The sequence below is a fragment of the Camellia sinensis genome, chromosome 12, assembly GCF_055761805.1.
Source record: "Camellia sinensis isolate YWXY chromosome 12, ASM5576180v1, whole genome shotgun sequence".
Taxonomy (NCBI): domain Eukaryota; kingdom Viridiplantae; phylum Streptophyta; class Magnoliopsida; order Ericales; family Theaceae; genus Camellia; species Camellia sinensis.
Genome location: NC_138972.1, coordinates 15,177,149 through 15,193,793, shown reverse-complemented (window position 1 = coordinate 15,193,793; position 16,645 = coordinate 15,177,149).

Below are 16,645 nucleotides of genomic sequence, written 5' to 3'. Positions count from 1 at the left end.
CCGTAATGCGCAAGAAATGGTACGAAAACCCCGTATTTACATATCTGCCACTGTGCAGGAGAATCCGTATCGGTGTTCGAGTGTTAGAACCGTAATGCGCAAGAAATGGTATGTAAACCCCGTATTTACATATCTGCCACTGTGCAGGACAATCCGTATAGGTGTTCGAGTGTTCGAACCGTAATGCGCAAGAAATGGTACGGAAACCCCGTATTTACATATCTGCCACTGTGCAGGACATTCCGTATAGGTGTTCGAGTGTTCGAACCGTAATGCGCAAGAAATGGTACGGAAACCCCGTATTTACATATCTGCCACTGTGCAGGAGAATCCGTATAGGTGTTCGAGTGTTAGAACCGTAATGCGCAAGAAATGGTACGAAAACCCCGTATTTACATATCTGCCACTGTGCAGGAGAATCCGTATAGGTGTTCGAGTGTTAGAACCGTAATGCGCAAGAAATGGTATGTAAACCCCGTATTTACATATCTGCCACTATACAGGAGAATCCGTATAGGTGTTCGAGTGTTCGAACCGTATTGCGCAAGAAATGGTACGGAAACCCCGTATTTACATATCTGCCATTGTGCAGGACAATCCGTATAGGTGTTCGAGTGTTCGAACCGTAATGCGCGAGAAATGGTACGGAAACCCCGTATTTACATATCTGCCACTGTGCAGGGGAATCCGTATAGGTGTTCGAGTGTTCGAACCGTAATGCGTTAGAAATCGTATGTAAACCCCGTATTTACATATCTGCCACTGTGCTGGAGAATCCATATAGGTGTTCGAGTGTTCGAACCGTAATGTGCAAGAAATGGTCCCGAAACCCCGTATTTACATATCTGCCACTGTGTAGGAGAATCCGTATAGGTGTTCGAGTGTTCGAACCGTAATGCGCAAGAAATGGTACGGAAACCTCGTATTTACATATCTGCCACTGTGCAGGAGAATCCGTATAGGTGTTCGAGTGTTCGAACCGTAATGCGCAAGAAATGGTATCTAAACCCCGTATTTACATATCTACCACTGTGCAGGATAATCCATATAGGTGTTCGAGTGTTCGAACCGTATTGCGCAAGAAATGGTCCCGAAACCCCGTATTTACATATCTGCCACTGTGCAGGAGAATCCGTATAGGTGTTCGAGTGTTCGAACCGTAATGCGCAAGAAATGGTACGAAAACCCCGTATTTACATATCTGCCACTGTGCAGGAGAATCCGTATAGGTGTCCGAGTGTTAGAACCGTAATGCGCAAGAAATGGTATGTAAACCCCTTATTTACATATCTGCCACTATACAGGAGAATCCATATAGGTGTTCGAGTGTTCGAACCGTAATGCGCAAGAAATGGTAGGTAAACCCCGTATTTACATATCTGCCACTGTGCAGGAGAATCCGTATAGGTGTTCGACTGTTCGAACCGTAATGCGCAAGAAATGGTACGGAAACCTCGTATTTGCATATCTGCCACTGTGCAGGAGAATCCGTATAGGTGTTCGAGTGTTCGAACCGTAATGCACAAGAAATGGTACGGAAACCTCGTATTTACATATCTGCCACTGTGCAGGAGAATCCGTATAGGTGTTCCAGTGTTCGAACCGTAATGCGCAAGAAATGGTATCTAAACCCCGTATTTACATATCTGCCACTGTGCAGGAGAATCCGTATAGGTGTTCGAGTGTTCGAACCGTAATGTGCAAGAAATGGTCCCGAAACCCCGTATTTACATATCTGCCACTGTGCAGGAGAATCCGTATAGGTGTTCGAGTGTTCGAACCGTAATGCGCAAGAAATGGTATGTAAACCCCGTATTTACATATCTGCCACTGTGCAGGAGAATCCGTATAGCTGTTCGAGTGTTCGAACCGTAATGCGCAAGAAATGGTACGGAAACACCGTATTTACATATCTGCCACTGTGCAGGAGAATCCGTATAGGTGTTCGAGTGTTCGAACCGTAATGCGCAAGAAATGGTATGTAAATCCCGTATTTACATATCTGCCACTGTGTAGGAGAATCCGTATAGGTGTTCGAGTGTTCGAACCGTAATGCGCAAGAAATGGTACGGAAACCCCGTATTTACATATCTGCCTCTGTGCAGGAGAATCCGTATAGGTGTTCGAGTGTTAGAACCGTAATGCGCAAGAAATGGTACGAAAACCCCGTATTTACATATCTGCCACTGTGCAGGAGAATCCGTATCGGTGTACGAGTGTTAGAACCGTAATGCGCAAGAAATGGTATGTAAACCCCGTATTTACATATCTGCCACTGTGCAGGACAATCCGTATAGGTGTTCGAGTGTTCGAACCGTAATGTGCAAGAAATGGTACGGAAACCCCGTATTTACATATCTGCCACTGTGCAGGACATTCCGTATAGGTGTTCGAGTGTTCGAACCGTAATGCGCAAGAAATGGTACGGAAACCCCGTATTTACATATCTGCCACTGTGCAGGTGAATCCGTATAGGTGTTCGAGTGTTCGAACCGTAATGCGTAAGAAATGGTATGTAAACCCCGTATTTACATATCTGCCACTATGCAGGAGAATCCATATAGGTGTTCGAGTGTTCGAACCGTAATGCGCAAGAAATGGTACGGAAACCTCGTATTTACATATCTGCCACTGTGCAGGAGAATCCGTATAGGTGTTCGAGTGTTCGAACCGTAATGCGCCAGAAATGGTAGGTAAACCCCGTATTTACATATCTGCCACTGTGTAGGGGAATCCGTATAGGTGTTCCAGTGTTCGAACCGTAATGCGCAAGAAATGGTACGGAAACCCCGTATTTCCATATCTGCCACTGTGCAGGACAATCCGTATAGGTGTTCGAGTGTTAGAACCGTAATGCGCAAGAAATGGTACGAAAACCCCGTATTTACATATCTGCCACTGTGCAGGAGAATCCGTATAGGTGTTCGAGTGTTAGAACCGTAATGCGCAAGAAATGGTATGTAAACCCCGTATTTACATATCTGCCACTATACAGGAGAATCCGTATAGGTGTTCGAGTGTTCGAACCGTATTGCGCAAGAAATGGTACGGAAACCCCGTATTTACATATCTGCCACTGTGCAGGACAATCCGTATAGGTGTTCGAGTGTTCGAACCGTAATGCGCGAGAAATGGTACGGAAACCCCGTATTTACATATCTGCCACTGTGCAGGGGAATCCGTATCGGTGTTCGAGTGTTCGAACCGTAATGCGTTAGAAATGGTATGTAAACCCCGTATTTACATATCTGCCACTGTGCAGGAGAATCCATATAGGTGTTCGAGTGTTCGAACCGTAATGTGCAAGAAATGGTCCCGAAACCCCGTATTTACATATCTGCCACTGTGTAGGAGAATCCGTATAGGTGTTCGAGTGTTCGAACCGTAATGCGCAAGAAATGGTATGTAAACCCCGTATTTACATATCTGCCACTGTGCAGGAGAATCCGTATAGGTGTTCGAATGTTCGAACCGTAATGCGCAAGAAATGGTACGGAAACCTCGTATTTACATATCTGCCACTGTGCAGGAGAATCCGTATAGGTGTTCGAGTGGTCGAACCGTAATGCGCAAGAAATGGTATCTAAACCCCGTATTTACATATCTGCCACTGTGCAGGATAATCCATATAGGTGTTCGAGTGTTCGAACCGTATTGCGCAAGAAATGGTCCCGAAACCCCGTATTTACATATCTGCCACTGTGTAGGAGAATCCGTATAGGTGTTCGAGTGTTCGAACCGTAATGCGCAAGAAATGGTACGAAAACCCCGTATTTACATATCTGCCACTGTGCAGGAGAATTCGTATAGGTGTTCGAGTGTTAGAACCGTAATGCGCAAGAAATGGTATGTAAACCCCTTATTTACATATCTGCCACTATACAGGAGAATCCGTATAGGTGTTCGAGTGTTCGAACCGTAATGCGCAAGAAATGGTAGGTAAACCCCGTATTTACATATCTGCCACTGTGCAGGAGAATCCGTATAGGTGTTCGACTGTTCGAACCGTAATGCGCAAGAAATGGTACGGAAACCTCGTATTTACATATCTGCCACTGTGCAGGAGAATCCGTATAGGTGTTCGAGTGTTCGAACCGTAATGCGCAAGAAATGGTACGGAAACCTCGTATTTACATATCTGCCACTGTGCAGGAGAATCCGTATAGGTGTTCCAGTGTTCGAACCGTAATGCGCAAGAAATGGTATCTAAACCCCGTATTTACATATCTGCCACTGTGCAGGAGAATCCGTATAGGTGTTCGAGTGTTCGAACCGTAATGTGCAAGAAATGGTCCCGAAACCCCGTATTTACATATCTGCCACTGTGCAGGAGAATCCGTATAGGTGTTCGAGTGTTCGAACCGTAATGCGCAAGAAATGGTATGTAAACCCCGTATTTACATATTTGCCACTGTGCAGGAGAATCCATATAGGTGTTCGAGTGTTCGAACCGTAATGCGCAAGAAATGGTACGGAAACACCGTATTTACATATCTGCCACTGTGCAGGAGAATCCGTATAGGTGTTCGAGTGTTCGAACCGTAATGCGCAAGAAATGGTATGTAAATCCCGTATTTACATATCTGTCACTGTGTAGGAGAATCCGTATAGGTGTTCGAGTGTTCGAACCGTAATGCGCAAGAAATGGTACGGAAACCCCGTATTTACATATCTGCCTCTGTGCAGGAGAATCCGTATAGGTGTTCGAGTGTTCGAACCGTAATGCGCAAGAAATGGTACGGAAACCTCGTATTTACATATCTGCCACTGTGCAGGAGAATCCGTATAGGTGTTCCAGTGTTCGAACCGTAATGCGCAAGAAATGGTATCTAGACCCCGTATTTACATATCTGCCACTGTGCAGGAGAATCCGTATAGGTGTTCGAGTGTTCGAACCGTAATGTGCAAGAAATGGTCCCGAAACCCCGTATTTACATATCTGCCACTGTGCAGGAGAATCCGTATAGGTGTTCGAGTGTTCGAACCGTAATGCGCAAGAAATGGTATGTAAACCCCGTATTTACATATCTGCCACTGTGCAGGAGAATCCGTATAGGTGTTCGAGTGTTCGAACCGTAATGCGCAAGAAATGGTACGGAAACACCGTATTTACATATCTGTCACTGTGCAGGAGAATCCGTATAGGTGTTCGAGTGTTCGAACCGTAATGCGCAAGAAATGGTATGTAAATCCCGTATTTACATATCTGCCACTGTGTAGGAGAATCCGTATAGGTGTTCGAGTGTTCGAACCGTAATGCGCAAGAAATGGTACGGAAACCCCGTATTTACATATCTGCCTCTGTGCAGGAGAATCCGTATAGGTGTTCGAGTGTTAGAACCGTAATGCGCAAGAAATGGTACGAAAACCCCGTATTTACATATCTGCCACTGTGCAGGAGAATCCGTATCGGTGTTCGAGTGTTAGAACCGTAATGCGCAAGAAATGGTATGTAAACCCCGTATTTACATATCTGCCACTGTGCAGGAGAATCCGTATAGGTGTTCGAGTGTTCGAACCGTAATGCGCAAGAAATGGTACGGAAACCCCGTATTTACATATCTGCCACTGTGCAGGACATTCCGTATAGGTGTTCGAGTGTTCGAACCGTAATGCGCAAGAAATGGTACGGAAACCCCGTATTTACATATCTGCCACTGTGCAGGTGAATCCGTATAGGTGTTCGAGTGTTCGAACCGTAATGCGTAAGAAATGGTATGTAAACCCCGTATTTACATATCTGCCACTATGCAGGAGAATCCATATAGGTGTTCGAGTGTTCGAACCGTAATGCGCAAGAAATGGTACGGAAACCTCGTATTTACATATCTGCCACTGTGCAGGAGAATCCGTATAGGTGTTCGAGTGTTCGAACCGTAATGCGCCAGAAATGGTAGGTAAACCCCGTATTTACATATCTGCCACTGTGTAGGAGAATCCGTATAGGTGTTCCAGTGTTCGAACCGTAATGCGCAAGAAATGGTACGGAAACCCCGTATTTCCATATCTGCCACTGTGCAGGAGAATCCGTATAGGTGTTCGAGTGTTAGAACCGTAATGCGCAAGAAATGGTACGAAAACCCCGTATTTACATATCTGCCACTGTGCAGGAGAATCCGTATAGGTGTTCGAGTGTTAGAACCGTAATGCGCAAGAAATGGTATGTAAACCCCGTATTTACATATCTGCCACTATACAGGAGAATCCGTATAGGTGTTCGAGTGTTCGAACCGTATTGCGCAAGAAATGGTACGGAAACCCCGTATTTACATATCTGCCACTGTGCAGGACAATCCGTATAGGTGTTCGAGTGTTCGAACCGTAATGCGCGAGAAATGGTACGGAAACCCCGTATTTACATATCTGCCACTGTGCAGGGGAATCCGTATCGGTGTTCGAGTGTTCGAACCGTAATGCGTTAGAAATGGTATGTAAACCCCGTATTTACATATCTGCCACTGTGCAGGAGAATCCATATAGGTGTTCGAGTGTTCGAACCGTAATGTGCAAGAAATGGTCCCGAAACCCCGTATTTACATATCTGCCACTGTGTAGGAGAATCCGTATAGGTGTTCGAGTGTTCGAACCGTAATGCGCAAGAAATGGTATGTAAACCCCGTATTTACATATCTGCCACTGTGCAGGAGAATCCGTATAGTTGTTCGAGTGTTCGAACCGTAATGCGCAAGAAATGGTACGGAAACCTCGTATTTACATATCTGCCACTGTGCAGGAGAATCCGTATAGGTGTTCCAGTGTTCGAACCGTAATGCGCAAGAAATGGTATCTAAACCCCGTATTTACATATCTGCCACTGTGCAGGAGAATCCGTATAGGTGTTCGAGTGTTCGAACCGTAATGTGCAAGAAATTGTCCCGAAACCCCGTATTTACATATCTGCCACTGTGCAGGAGAATCCGTATAGGTGTTCGAGTGTTCGAACCGTAATGCGCGAGAAATGGTATGTAAACCCCGTATTTACATATTTGCCACTGTGCAGGAGAATCCGTATAGGTGTTCGTGTGTTCGAACCGTAATGCGCAAGAAATGGTACGGAAACACCGTATTTACATATCTGCCACTGTGCAGGAGAATCCGTATAGGTGTTCGATTGTTCGAACCGTAATGCGCAAGAAATGGTATGTAAATCCCGTATTTACATATCTGTCACTGTGTAGGAGAATCCGTATAGGTGTTCGAGTGTTCGAACCGTAATGCGCAAGAAATGGTACGGAAACCCTGTATTTACATATCTGCCTCTGTGCAGGAGAATCCGTATAGGTGTTCGAGTGTTCGAACCGTAATGCGCAAGAAATGGTAGGTAAACCCCGTATTTACATATCTGCCACTGTGCAGGAGAATCCGTATAGGTGTTCGACTGTTCGAACCGTAATGCGCAAGAAATGGTACGGAAACCTCGTATTTACATATCTGCCACTGTGCAGGAGAATCCGTATAGGTGTTCGAGTGTTCGAACCGTAATGCGCAAGAAATGGTATGTAAATCCCGTATTTACATATCTGTCACTGTGTAGGAGAATCCGTATAGGTGTTCGAGTGTTCGAACCGTAATGCGCAAGAAATGGTAGGTAAACCCCGTATTTACATATCTGCCACTGTGCAGGAGAATCCGTATAGGTGTTCGACTGTTCGAACCGTAATGCGCAAGAAATGGTACGGAAACCTCGTATTTACATATCTGCCACTGTGCAGGAGAATCCGTATAGGTGTTCGAGTGTTCGAACCGTAATGCGCAAGAAATGGTACGGATACCTCGTATTTACATATCTGCCACTGTGCAGGAGAATCCGTATAGGTGTTCCAGTGTTCGAACCGTAATGCGCAAGAAATGGTATCTAAACCCCGTATTTACATATCTGCCACTGTGCAGGAGAATCCGTATAGGTGTTCGAGTGTTCGAACCGTAATGTGCAAGAAATGGTCCCGAAACCCCGTATTTACATATCTGCCACTGTGCAGGAGAATCCGTATAGGTGTTCGAGTGTTCGAACCGTAATGCGCAAGAAATGGTATGTAAACCCCGTATTTACATATTTGCCACTGTGCAGGAGAATCCATATAGGTGTTCGAGTGTTCGAACCGTAATGCGCAAGAAATGGTACGGAAACACCGTATTTACATATCTGCCACTGTGCAGGAGAATCCGTATAGGTGTTCGAGTGTTCGAACCGTAATGCGCAAGAAATGGTATGTAAATCCCGTATTTACATATCTGTCACTGTGTAGGAGAATCCGTATAGGTGTTCGAGTGTTCGAACCGTAATGCGCAAGAAATGGTACGGAAACCCCGTATTTACATATCTGCCTCTGTGCAGGAGAATCCGTATAGGTGTTCGAGTGTTAGAACCGTAATGCGCAAGAAATGGTACGAAAACCCCGTATTTACACATCTGCCACTGTTCAGGAGAATCCGTATCGGTGTTCGAGTGTTAGAACCGTAATGCGCAAGAAATGGTATGTAAACCCCGTATTTACATATCTGCCACTGTGCAGGACAATCCGTATAGGTGTTCGAGTGTTCGAACCGTAATGCGCAAGAAATGGTACGGAAACCCCGTATTTACATATCTGCCACTGTGCAGGACATTCCGTATAGGTGTTCGAGTGTTCGAACCGTAATGCGCAAGAAATGGTACGGAAACCCCGTATTTACATATCTGCCACTGTGCAGGTGAATCCGTATAGGTGTTCGAGTGTTCGAACCGTAATGCGTAAGAAATGGTATGTAAACCCCGTATTTGCATATCTGCCACTGTGCAGGAGAATCCCTATAGGTGTTCGAGTGGTCGAACCGTAATGCGCAAGAAATGGTATCTAAACCCCGTATTTACATATCTGCCACTGTGCAGGATAATCCATATAGGTGTTCGAGTGTTCGAACCGTATTGCGCAAGAAATGGTCCCGAAACCCCGTATTTACATATCTGCCACTGTGCAGGAGAATCCGTATAGGTGTTCGAGTGTTCGAACCGTAATGCGCAAGAAATGGTAGGTAAACCCCGTATTTACATATCTGCCACTGTGCAGGAGAATCCGTATAGGTGTTCGACTGTTCGAACCGTAATGCGCAAGAAATGGTATGGAAACCTCGTATTTACATATCTGCCACTGTGCAGGAGAATCCGTATAGGTGTTCGAGTGTTCGAACCGTAATGCGCAAGAAATGGTACGGAAACCTCGTATTTACATATCTGCCACTGTGCAGGAGAATCCGTATAGGTGTTCCAGTGTTCGAACCGTAATGCGCAAGAAATGGTATCTAAACCCCGTATTTACATATCTGCCACTGTGCAGGAGAATCCGTATAGGTGTTCGAGTGTTCGAACCGTAATGTGCAAGAAATGGTCCCGAAACCCCGTATTTACATATCTGCCACTGTGCAGGAGAATCCGTATAGGTGTTCGAGTGTTCGAACCGTAATGCGCAAGAAATGGTATGTAAACCCCGTATTTACATATTTGCCACTGTGCAGGAGAATCCGTATAGGTGTTCGAGTGTTCGAACCGTAATGCGCAAGAAATGGTACGGAAACACCGTATTTACATATCTGCCACTGTGCAGGAGAATCCGTATAGGTGTTCGAGTGTTCGAACCGTAATGCGCAAGAAATGGTATGTAAATCCCGTATTTACATATCTGTCACTGTGTAGGAGAATCCGTATAGGTGTTCGAGTGTTCGAACCGTAATGCGCAAGAAATGGTACGGAAACCCCGTATTTACATATCTGCCTCTGTGCAGGAGAATCCGTATAGGTGTTCGAGTGTTAGAACCGTAATGCGCAAGAAATGGTACGAAAACCCCGTATTTACACATCTGCCACTGTGCAGGAGAATCCGTATCGGTGTTCGAGTGTTAGAACCGTAATGCGCAAGAAATGGTATGTAAACCCCGTATTTACATATCTGCCACTGTGCAGGACAATCCGTATAGGTGTTCGAGTGTTCGAACCGTAATGCGCAAGAAATGGTACGGAAACCCCGTATTTACATATCTGCCACTGTGCAGGACATTCCGTATAGGTGTTCGAGTGTTCGAACCGTAATGCGCAAGAAATGGTACGGAAACCCCGTATTTACATATCTGCCACTGTGCAGGTGAATCCGTATAGGTGTTCGAGTGTTCGAACCGTAATGCGTAAGAAATGGTATGTAAACCCCGTATTTGCATATCTGCCACTGTGCAGGAGAATCCCTATAGGTGTTCGAGTGTTCGAACCGTAATGTGCAAGAAATGGTCCCGAAACCCCGTATTTACATATCTGCCACTGTGCAGGAGAATCCGTATAGGTGTTCGAGTGTTCGAACCGTAATGCGCAAGAAATGGTAGGTAAACCCCGTATTTACATATCTGCCACTGTGCAGGAGAATCCGTATAGGTGTTCGAGTGTTCGAACCGTAATGCGCAAGAAATGGTACGGAAACCTCGTATTTACATATCTGCCACTGTGCAGGAGAATCCGTATAGGTGTTCGAGTGTTCGAACCCTAATGCGCAAGAAATGGTACGGAAACCCCGTATTTACATATCTGCCACTGTGCAGGAGAATCCGTATAGGTGTTCGAGTGTTAGAACCGTAATCCGCAAGAAATGGTATGTAAACCCCGTATTTACATATCTTCACTATACAGAAGAATCCGTATAGGTGTTCGAGTGTTCGAACCGTATTGCGCAAGAAATGGTACGGAAACCCCGTATTTACATATCTGCCACTGTGCAGGACAATCCGTATAGGTGTTCGAGTGTTCGAACCGTAATGCGCGAGAAATGGTACGGAAACCCCGTATTTACATATCTGCCACTGTGCAGGGAAATCCGTATAGGTGTTCGAGTGTTCGAACCGTAATGCGTTAGAAATGGTATGTAAACCCCGTATTTACATATCTGCCACTGTGCAGGAGAATCCATATAGGTGTTCGAGTGTTCGAACCGTAATGTGCAAGAAATGGTCCCGAAACCCCGTATTTACAAATCTGCCACTGTGTAGGAGAATCCGTATAGGTGTTCGAGTGTTCGAACCGTAATGCGCAAGAAAAGGTATGTAAAGCCCGTATTTACATATCTGCCACTGTGCAGGAGAATCCGTATAGGTGTTCGAGTGTTCGAACCGTAATGCGCAAGAAATGGTACGGAAACCTCGTATTTACATATCTGCCACTGTGCAGGAGAATCCGTATAGGTGTTCGAGTGTTCGAACCGTAATGCGCAAGAAATGGTATCTAAACCCCGTATTTACATATCTGCCACTGTGCAGGATAATCCATATAGGTGTTCGAGTGTTCGAACCGTAATGTGCAAGAAATGGTCCCGAAACCCCGTATTTACATATCTGCCACTGTGCTGGAGAATCCGTATAGGTGTTCGAGTGTTCGAACCGTAATGCGCAAGAAATGGTATGTAGACCCCGTATTTACATATCTGCCGCTGTGCAGGAGAATCCGTATAGGTGTTCGAGTGTTCGAACCGTAATGCGCAAGAAATGGTACGGAAACCCCGTATTTACATATCTGCCACTATGCAGGAGAATCCGTATAGGTGTTCGAGTGTTCGAACCGTAATGCGCAAGAAATGGTACGTAAACCCCGTATTTACATATCTGCCACTGTGCAGGAGAATCCGTATAGGTGTTCGAGTGTTCGAACCGTAATGCGCAAGAAATGGTACGGAAACCCCGTATTTACATATCCGCCACTGTGCAGGACAACCCGTATAGGTGTTCGAGTGTTTGAACCGTAATGCGCAAGAAATGGTACGGAAACCCCGTATTTACATATCTGCCACTGTGCAGGGGAATCCGTATAGGTGTTCGAGTGTTCGAACCGTAATGCGTAAGAAATGGTATGTAAACCCCGTATTTACATATCGGCCACTGTGCAGGAGAATCCCTATAGGTGTTCGAGTGTTCGAACCGTAATGTGCAAGAAATGGTCCCGAAACCCCGTATTTACATATCTGCCACTGTGCTGGAGAATCCGTATAGGTGTTCGAGTGTTCGAACCGTAATGCGCAAGAAATGGTATGTAAACCCCGTATTTACATATCTGCCACTGTGCAGGAGAATCCGTATAGGTGTTCGAATGTTCGAACCGTAATGCGCAAGAAATGGTATGTAAACCCCGTATTTACATATCTGCCACTGTGCAGGACAATCCGTATAGGTGTTCGAGTGTTCGAACCGTAATGCGCAAGATTTACATATCTGCCACTGTGCAGGACAATCCGTATGGGTGTTCGAGTGTTCGAACCGTAATGCGCAAGAAATGGTACGGAAACCTCGTATTTACATATCTGCCACTGTGCAGGAGAATCCGTATAGGTGTTCCAGTGTTCGAACCGTAATGCGCAAGAAATGGTATCTAAACCCCGTATTTACATATCTGCCACTGTGCAGGAGAATCCGTATAGGTGTTCGAGTGTTCGAACCGTAATGTGCAAGAAATTGTCCCGAAACCCCGTATTTACATATCTGCCACTGTGCAGGAGAATCCGTATAGGTGTTCGAGTGTTCGAACCGTAATGCGCGAGAAATGGTATGTAAACCCCGTATTTACATATTTGCCACTGTGCAGGAGAATCCGTATAGGTGTTCGTGTGTTCGAACCGTAATGCGCAAGAAATGGTACGGAAACACCGTATTTACATATCTGCCACTGTGCAGGAGAATCCGTATAGGTGTTCGATTGTTCGAACCGTAATGCGCAAGAAATGGTATGTAAATCCCGTATTTACATATCTGTCACTGTGTAGGAGAATCCGTATAGGTGTTCGAGTGTTCGAACCGTAATGCGCAAGAAATGGTACGGAAACCCTGTATTTACATATCTGCCTCTGTGCAGGAGAATCCGTATAGGTGTTCGAGTGTTAGAACCGTAATGCGCAAGAAATGGTACGAAAACCCCGTATTTACACATCTGCCACTGTGCAGGAGAATCCGTATCGGTGTTCGAGTGTTAGAACCGTAATGCGCAAGAAATGGTATGTAAACCCCGTATTTACATATCTGCCACTGTGCAGGACAATCCGTATAGGTGTTCGAGTGTTCGAACCGTAATGCGCAAGAAATGGTACGGAAACCCCGTATTTACATATCTGCCACTGTGCAGGACATTCCGTATAGGTGTTCGAGTGTTCGAACCGTAATGCGCAAGAAATGGTACGGAAACCCCGTATTTACATATCTGCCACTGTGCAGGTGAATCCGTATAGGTGTTCGAGTGTTCGAACCGTAATGCGTAAGAAATGGTATGTAAACCCCGTATTTGCATATCTGCCACTGTGCAGGAGAATCCCTATAGGTGTTCGAGTGTTCGAACCGTAATGTGCAAGAAATGGTCCCGAAACCCCGTATTTACATATCTGCCACTGTGCAGGAGAATCCGTATAGGTGTTCGAGTGTTCGAACCGTAATGCGCAAGAAATGGTAGGTAAACCCCGTATTCACATATCTGCCACTGTGCAGGAGAATCCGTATAGGTGTTCGAGTGTTCGAACCGTAATGCGCAAGAAATGGTACGGAAACCTCGTATTTACATATCTGCCACTGTGCAGGAGAATCCGTATAGGTGTTCGAGTGTTCGAACCGTATTGCGTAAGAAATGGTACGGAAACCCCGTATTTACATATCTGCCACTGTGCAGGAGAATCCGTATAGGTGTTCGAGTGTTAGAACCGTAATGCGCAAGAAATGGTACGAAAACCCCGTATTTAAATATCTGCCACTGTGCAGGAGAATCCGTATAGGTGTTCGAGTGTTAGAACCGTAATCCGCAAGAAATGGTATGTAAACCCCGTATTTACATATCTTCACTATACAGGAGAATCCGTATAGGTGTTCGAGTGTTCGAACCGTATTGCGCAAGAAATGGTACGGAAACCCCGTATTTACATATCTGCCACTGTGCAGGAAAATCCGTATAGGTGTTCGAGTGTTCGAACCGTAATGCGCGAGAAATGGTACGGAAACCCCGTATTTACATATCTGCCACTGTGCAGGGAAATCCGTATAGGTGTTCGAGTGTTCGAACCGTAATGCGTTAGAAATGGTATGTAAACCCCGTATTTACATATCTGCCACTGTGCAGGAGAATCCATATAGGTGTTCGAGTGTTCGAACCGTAATGTGCAAGAAATGGTCCCGAAACCCCGTATTTACAAATCTGCCACTGTGTAGGAGAATCCGTATAGGTGTTCGAGTGTTCGAACCGTAATACGCAAGAAAAGGTATGTAAAGCCCATATTTACATATCTGCCACTGTGCAGGAGAATCCGTATAGGTGTTCGAGTGTTCGAACCGTAATGCGCAAGAAATGGTACGGAAACCTCGTATTTACATATCTGCCACTGTGCAGGAGAATCCGTATAGGTGTTCGAGTGTTCGAACCGTAATGCGCAAGAAATGGTATCTAAACCCCGTATTTACAAATCTGCCACTGTGCAGGATAATCCATATAGGTGTTCGAGTGTTCGAACCGTAATGTGCAAGAAATGGTCCCGAAACCCCGTATTTACATATCGGCCACTGTGCTGGAGTATCCGTAGAGGTGTTCGAGTGTTCGAACCGTAATGCGCAAGAAATGGTATGTAAACCCCGTATTTACATATCTGCCGCTGTGCAGGAGAATCCGTATAGGTGTTCGAGTGTTCGAACCGTAATGCGCAAGAAATGGTACAGAAACCCCGTATTTACATATCTGCCACTATGCAGGAGAATCCGTATAGGTGTTCGAGTGTTCGAACCGTAATGCGCAAGAAATGGTATGTAAACCCCGTATTTACATATCTGCCACTGTGCAGGAGAATCCGTATAGGTGTTCGAGTGTTCGAACCGTAATGCGCAAGAAATGGTACGGAAACCCCATATTTACATATCCGCCACTGTGCAGGACAACCCGTATAGGTGTTCGAGTGTTTGAACCGTAATGCGCAAGAAATGGTACGGAAACCCCGTATTTACATATCTGCCACTGTGCAGGGGAATCCGTATAGGTGTTCGAGTGTTCGAACCGTAATGCGCAAGAAATGGTATGTAAACCCCGTATTTACATATCTGCCACTATGCAGGAGAATCCGTATAGGTGTTCGAATGTTCGAACCGTAATGCGCAAGAAATGGTATGTAAACCCCGTATTTACATATCTGCCACTGTGCAGGACAATCCGTATAGGTGTTCGAGTGTTCGAACCGTAATGCGCAAGATTTACATATCTGCCACTGTGCAGGACAATCCGTATGGGTGTTCGAGTGTTCGAACCGTAATGCGCAAGAAATGGTACGGAAACCTCGTATTTACATATCTGCCACTGTGCAGGAGAATCCGTATAGGTGTTCCAGTGTTCGAACCGTAATGCGCAAGAAATGGTATCTAAACCCCGTATTTACATATCCGCCACTGTGCAGGAGAATCCGTATAGGTGTTCGAGTGTTCGAACCGTAATGTGCAAGAAATGGTCCCAAAACCCCGTATTTACATATCTGCCACTGTGCAGGAGAATCCGTATAGGTGTTCGAGTGTTCGAACCGTAATGCGCAAGAAATGGTATGTAAACCCCGTATTTACATATTTGCCACTGTGCAGGAGAATCCGTATAGGTGTTCGAGTGTTCGAACCGTAATGCGCAAGAAATGGTACGGAAACACCGTATTTACATATCTGCCACTGTGCAGGAGAATCCGTATAGGTGTTCGAGTGTTCGAACCGTAATGCGCAAGAAATGGTATGTAAATCCCGTATTTACATATCTGTCACTGTGTAGGAGAATCCGTATAGGTGTTCGAGTGTTCGAACCGTAATGCGCAAGAAATGGTACGGAAACCCCGTATTTACATATCTGCCTCTGTGCAGGAGAATCCGTATAGATGTTCGAGTGTTAGAACCGTAATGCGCAAGAAATGGTACGAAAACCCCGTATTTACATATCTGCCACTGTGCAGGAGAATCCGTATCGGTGTTCGAGTGTTAGAACCGTAATGCGCAAGAAATGGTATGTAAACCCCGTATTTACATATCTGCCACTGTGCAGGACAATCCATATAGGTGTTCGAGTGTTCGAACCGTAATGCGCAAGAAATGGTACGGAAACCCCGTATTTACATATCTGCCACTGTGCAGGACATTCCGTATAGGTGTTCGAGTGTTCGAACCGTAATGCGCAAGAAATGGTACGGAAACCCCGTATTTACATATCTGCCACTGTGCAGGTGAATCCGTATAGGTGTTCGAGTGTTCGAACCGTAATGCGTAAGAAATGGTATGTAAACCCCGTATTTGCATATCTGCCACTGTGCAGGAGAATCCCTATAGGTGTTCGAGTGTTCGAACCGTAATGTGCAAGAAATGGTCCCGAAACCCCGTATTTACATATCTGCCACTGTGCAGGAGAATCCGTATAGGTGTTCGAGTGTTCGAACCGTAATGCGCAAGAAATGGTAGGTAAACCCCGTATTTACATATCTGCCACTGTGCAGGAGAATCCGTATAGGTGTTCGAGTGTTCGAACCGTAATGCGCAAGAAATGGTACGAAAACCTCGTATTTACATATCTGCCACTGTGCAGGAGAATCCGTATAGGTGTTCGAGTGTTCGAACCGTAATGCGCAAGAATTGGTATCTAAACCCCGTATTTACATAT